General features: G+C 47.9%; 1 protein-coding gene across 1 annotated transcript in view; it reads right to left on the minus strand.

Annotated features, from left to right (window-relative positions):
* Positions 1 to 5020, minus strand: part of SLC7A2 (solute carrier family 7 member 2) — a 51328-nt gene extending 46308 nt beyond the window's left edge. Inside the window, exon 1 of the mRNA XM_033061361.1 lies at positions 4959 to 5020. The gene's annotated coding sequence lies outside the window, so the exon portion shown is untranslated. The remainder of the gene's footprint in view (positions 1 to 4958) is intronic.
* Between the last annotated feature and the right edge of the window lie 980 nt (positions 5021 to 6000).

Here is a 6000-nt window from a genome sequence, read left to right on the forward strand (position 1 = left end):
TGATTGTTTCCTCCATTTTTTCCCTGTGTGGTTGGTTTACTACTACTTGTCTGACACAAGCAGTCATTCAGAAACTAATGAGAGGCTATACTCGTCCAAAGTAAGTGTTGTAGAAGTCATCTTATGACCTGGATTTTCATGAAAATTAGTTTTAGATAATGTTTCTAGAAGCCATAACCCAAAGTAGAGTAGAAAGATAGCTGTCATTAGAGCTCTGGTGTTCATTGCTGTCTGGGCAAAACTTTGAGACACTCCATCTGTCTTAGAGATTCTATTAACTTTATAATATGTGAATGGAGACATATTTATTTGTGAGGACCTTTGTTATTAAGTTGAACTATAAAATATTCTACTCCAGCCTTTTGCTTAATTTTTCATAACAGATGCTGGGGAGCTGCTTATATGTAGTCACAACCATCACACATATACTTGGGAGTCCATGTAGTCTAGGGCAGAATCTTTACAGCCACAGTAAAGAAAGGATAGATATGACAATAGTTTATGTATGCTATTCCAGTAGCACCTCTTCACACTCAATAAACACAGGCTCAACACCGACCATTAAACTACCAATTTTTTCAGACTGTCACAACCTGCCCACACTCATTTCTACAGGGGCTCAGTTCATGGTCAAGTGAGAAAGAGGGATATTCATGTATGTAACTGCTGTAGATCATATACTGGCATTAAGAGATCTGCAACAATCATTTTTCAACCAGAATGAATTATTAGAGGTAATTTCTTCTCCAGTGTAGAACAAGATGTCCTGGAATCATCCTGTGGTCAGTCACATTTCCCATCAGTGTCGTACATCCATTCAGAAATCTCTCATTCCGCACATATGCACGCTGATGCAGGAACTTGTGAAGACAAGGACAACGTTCAGTGCATTTCTAAATTATCTTCTCCTTGGAGTACGTCCACTCAGACAAATAAGAATTTTGAGATCAGGGAAGACAGTACTGTGATCTTGGATAATTTTCAGCAATGACTAAGCTTAGGAGTCCCAGAAGCCACTTTTCCTAGTAACCTTTATAACTCTCACTGGAGTTGTAGTGGCAGATCACTTATATAAATGCTTTTCCCAGAAAGGAGGACACATTTGTCTTTGAAAAAAAGCTGAAACTCAGCTGTTTGATTCCAAGAGTTCTGTCAGTTCACTTACCAATACTGAATCTCTCAGCTACTATACCAGTGGGATGAGGTTCTCCTTAACTGAAGAACAAACAAAAGCATAAAGAATTGAGAAGCCTGAGGATCAGAATTGTATCATGATACTGAAGGATCAAAGGCAAAGTGCTAAATGGCAAAGGTATCTTGAACAGGTGGACACTTTCAGACATAAGAAAATTTACAGACATAGAAACATGGCCCCAAATATTTTTTACTGTACTGTAAACTTTTTTCCTATACTGTATACAGTAATTTCATGACCATAAGGTGCACCAGACTATAAGGCGCACCCCCCGGGAGTTGGCAAATTTCACAACTTTGTAGATCATATAAGGCACACCGGAATATAAGACGCACTTTATTTTTGCAGCGAGGCTCTGCCCCCAGTTCCCCCTGCGCAGTTGCTGTCTGAGGCAGTGCCTCAACCCGGTGGCCATGGGACCCCAGGCCTGCCTGTACCCGGCGGGGCCGGGCTATGCCCGCCGCCGCTGCATACAGCATCCTTGGGGCCGAGGCATGCCTGCCACTGCTCTGTGGAGCGTCCCCAGGGCCGGGCTATGTCCGCCGCTGCTCTGTGGAGCGTCCTCGGGGCCCCGTTGCTCCAGGAATTCCCTGGTGCTCCGGGTGTCACGCGCCCCCCTGGCACACGGGGACCCGATGCCAGCAGGCTCGCCCCGCACTGCCGCTGGTCCGATTCTGGCAGCTTTCCCCCTCTCCGCGCAGCAGCCGCCCCGATGCTGGTGGGCCCGCCCCGCGGGACCACCTTCGCAATGCCGGCAGCTTTGCCCCCCCGCCCGGGCTGCGCCGTGGTGCTTTTTCCACCCATGCAGCCGCCGCCCCGATGCCACCGGGCTCACCCCGGCCCGGTGCTGGCCCGATGCCGCCGCCGGGCAGGCTCTGCTCGGCTGGGGACTGTTGCGGGCTCGCACTTCCAGGGTGGCAAATGTCACAACTTTGTACATCAGATAAGGTGCACCGGACTATAAGGCGCACTTCCGGGTTTGGGGGAAAATTTTAGTCAAAAGGGTGCACCTTATAGTCGTGAAATTACTGTACTTTTTAATAATTTCACCAACATATATAATTATTTTTAATATCTTAGTATGGAAAAACCTAATATGAATGCATGAAGTTCTGCTTTAAAGTCACAAATGCAATGAAATGGAATTGCCAGCTTTCCACACCTTTGGCTGTATGGCATTAATAGATCCCTAACTAAAATATGTTAAGTACATTAATTTATTAACACAACGCTCTCAGGCACATAGTGAGATTTTTTTGGGGATGTCCTGTGCAGGCCCAGGTATTGGAATTCGATGACCCTTGTGGGTTCCTCCCAACTCAGGATATTCAGTGATTCTGTGATTATTAAGAAAATTGAAACTCATTTTGATTTAATCTGTAAGTGTGTACAAGGCTAGAAACAGCTACCTTGTCATTCATCCAGTTTGCTTTTACTGAGGTCGGGAACCTTGGTCAGACCATTTATGCATGCACACAGTAGCCAACATACTGAGTTTCAGGATCAGAACTTCATTGCATTAAAACGTCACAAAGTGCCAGTTTTCTCCCACATCTGAAGAATCAAAGTTGCATTTTAGTAACATCATTTAGACAGAAGATTACTCCATGCATGAATAGTCTTCATCCCAACATATGGCAAAAGAGTAAAAATGCATGCCATTCACACAAAACATCACTGCACTTTTCATAAGATACCAATATGGCTACTTATGTCTCTGTGGGGCTGTTTTATTTCTGTGCCAATTCATATCAGAAGTCAGTGAACTGGGGTTGGGAAGAATTGTGTGGACAGGGGCAGAGTCAAATGAAATCAATTGCAGCCATGGAGATCTATTTACAGGAGCAGGGCACGCAGGCACCATGTCTTTTCTGAGCATGTAGTACATCATAGATGTCAATGAAAACAAACTTAGTTCTTGTATAGGCACAATGCCTACTTTTACTGTTGATGTTTTAATGCCATTAGGTAACACAAACCAGAACTCAAAACATTTTCCACAGTGTCTAATCCAAATTCAAATCCAAGACCCACTGTGTACTGAGTCTGCACAGTGTCAGCAGGAACTTTTATGGAATGTGTTTTGTCCTTCTATCATAAGCAAACTACCATCAGCTTGTATCAATATGTACAAGTTCTATATGCTTTATCCATCGTCTTACCTCCTCCATCTCCAAAGCATCCAAATGCCTCACAACAGATTTATTTTTATTTTAATACGAAGAATATAAAGAAAAAAAGTTTGCAAGCTTCTAAAATAATGTTGGGTACTAGTATACTTGAAGCAGAGGGTAGGCTTGAAGAAAGTCCTTTCTCACCTTAGGCCAAACTTCAGGAAACTTTTATTCCTTTCACAGGTAAGTTGCTGGAATGATGTGTTAAGCACCAGCATAAAAATCAGCAGAAACTACATGTGCTGGCACAACTGGTATGAGACCCCCCCACCTTGCCCAAAACTAATGTAATTCAGCCTAATTAATGGAGGTGACCTAGACCCTGCATCAGATTGATAATGCTCTACCATCCAAACGGTATCACAAATCTGAAGTGATCCCAAATATTTTAAAATGGAAGGATTATGTTCTGCTGCTTCTGATACCTTGAATTTTAAACTTATTTTCCTGGACTTTTCTCCAGCTGTCAGTAGTGTTCTATGTAGGGTCATATATACTTCAAACACATTTCTAGATTTAAACATGCAAAGTTGGCAGAAAGGAACAACGCTCCATTTCCTAAACTTGTTTTACCACAGTTAGGGACCTGTACCTACTTCAGGCTCTCCACTGTAGTGTGATTTCCCCAACTTCCCAAAGCGCACAAAAGAACTAGGGTTGCACTGCGACTGTGTGCTTTGGGTCAGTAAAACCCTGCACGGATAACACCTGCAGGGACAGCACCTCCAGGTAAAGTCAGTGCCTTGAGCGAGCTTGTCAGAAACCCCAGGAGGGGTGTTTCACCCATCGACGCCTCCAAACCTTTACAGTAGCAGCAAACACTGCCCCAGGAACAGCAAACAAGGTCCCACACCAGGAGCCCCAGGAGCCTTTCACCTTGTGCCCGACTCCCCCACTCGTGCCACATCCACCCCCGCGCTCCCCGGCTGCAGCAGCCCAGCGCTCCAGGGCCGGCAGGGGAAGGCCAGCGCCGTTCTCCCGACGGCAGACTTTAAAAGGCAGCAGAGCTCCTCCGCTTCCCGACGCCAGGAATAACTCCTCGGAGCCAAGCGGGGATCAGCGCCCTCCGGCCGCGCAAGCCTCGCTGGACCTGGCATTCGGACCCCTCCCCACCACCTCCAAGCCAGGCTCCGACAGCGGCGCTTCCTTCAAGCCCTTGCCCCCCGGTCCCGAGGAAGGGAAGGCGGCGGAGAGGAGCCACTTACGCGGCCGGGCGCGGCTTCCTGCGGCGGCTGCGGGCTGCGCCGAGCTGCGCTGGCAGCGCTGGGGCTCTCTGGGCAGCCAGAGCCGGGGCGCTCCTCCCCTCAGGGAGCCCCCATGCCCGGCCTTCCCACACATGCGGCAAACCCCACCCTGCCGACCCCTGCCCGCCCTTCCTCCTTCTCCTCCCTTTAGGAGCGCAGCGGGGATGGGGCTGTTCCCTAAACTGAAGGGTCGCACCGCGCCCCACGCCGTGAGCCCGGCACCGCGGCCTCAGAGCCTGTGCAGACACCCCCGCTGCCCCCGCCCTCACTGCACCCCCTGCCACTGCAGTCCCGCCCGCGACCCTCACCCGCTTCTCATTCCCCGCAACCACGGGCTTCTCTAACCTTGCTTTGCCCCAAGTGCTTTGATGCTCTGCACGCGAATAGCCCCGGCGGGGGCTGGTGAATGATCCGCCCTCAGAAACAATTTCACACGGGTGGGCGCCTGCCCTGGCTTTGCGCTGGAGGCGGGAGGAGCGGCTGCTCCCGGGTCGGCCTCCCAAAGGCCCTTTGCCGCTTGCTGCGTCTGTTTTCCGAGGCACCTTTCAAACAGCATGTGTTGGGACACTCCAGGCAGTGTAGACATCATAGGGTAACATCTGTCTGAGAGCAGCAGAAAGTGCCGCGGGATGGGTACAAGTACAATGCAGTTTCTTTGCATTCTTGTGTTGTCAAGCGCTGCCTTTTCCTACAAGCCTTGTCATATCTGTTTGAGGTACCTGGAACTTGGCAGCTCTATCTGTCCACAGGTTGACGAGTTTTCACACCTCCCTCTGCTTCAGCCTAAATGATTCAAATAATTTCTCTCAACCACATAGATCTTTAAAAACTCATCTTAAGGCTAAGAAGAGCCTTAGGCTAAGAATAACTACTGCTAAGATTAACATTGAGAATAGCCAGAATAAATCTTGCAGTCATCATTTTTTTCTCTCTGCATATATTTTACTTACATGGGTCCCTTCCTTCTAACACTATAATCTGAATCGCCCAGCTAGTTCAGGGAGGTGATTATCCCACTCTTTTCTGTGCCGCTGATGCCTCACATAGAATATTGTGCACAATTTTGGGCAGCAGAATATAAGAAGAATGTAAAGCTATTAGAGAGTGTTCAAAAGAGGCCTACAAAGATGGTGAAGGGTCAAGAGAGACGTATGAGGAGAGGCTGAGGTCACTTAGTCTGGAGCAGACTGAGGGGAGATGTCACAGCAACCTTCAATATCCTTACGAGGGATAGTGGAGGGGCAGATACTGATCTATTCTTTCTGGTGACCCAATAGTACCTGATAGAATGGCCTGAAGTTGTGTCAAAGGAGGTTTAGGTTAGATATTTCGGGAAAAAAAATCACCCAAAGGGTAGTTGGGAACTGGACCAGGCTTCCCAGGGAAG

Source organism: Catharus ustulatus, chromosome 5, assembly GCF_009819885.2.
Source record: "Catharus ustulatus isolate bCatUst1 chromosome 5, bCatUst1.pri.v2, whole genome shotgun sequence".
In the NCBI taxonomy this organism is placed as follows: Eukaryota; Metazoa; Chordata; class Aves; order Passeriformes; family Turdidae; genus Catharus; species Catharus ustulatus.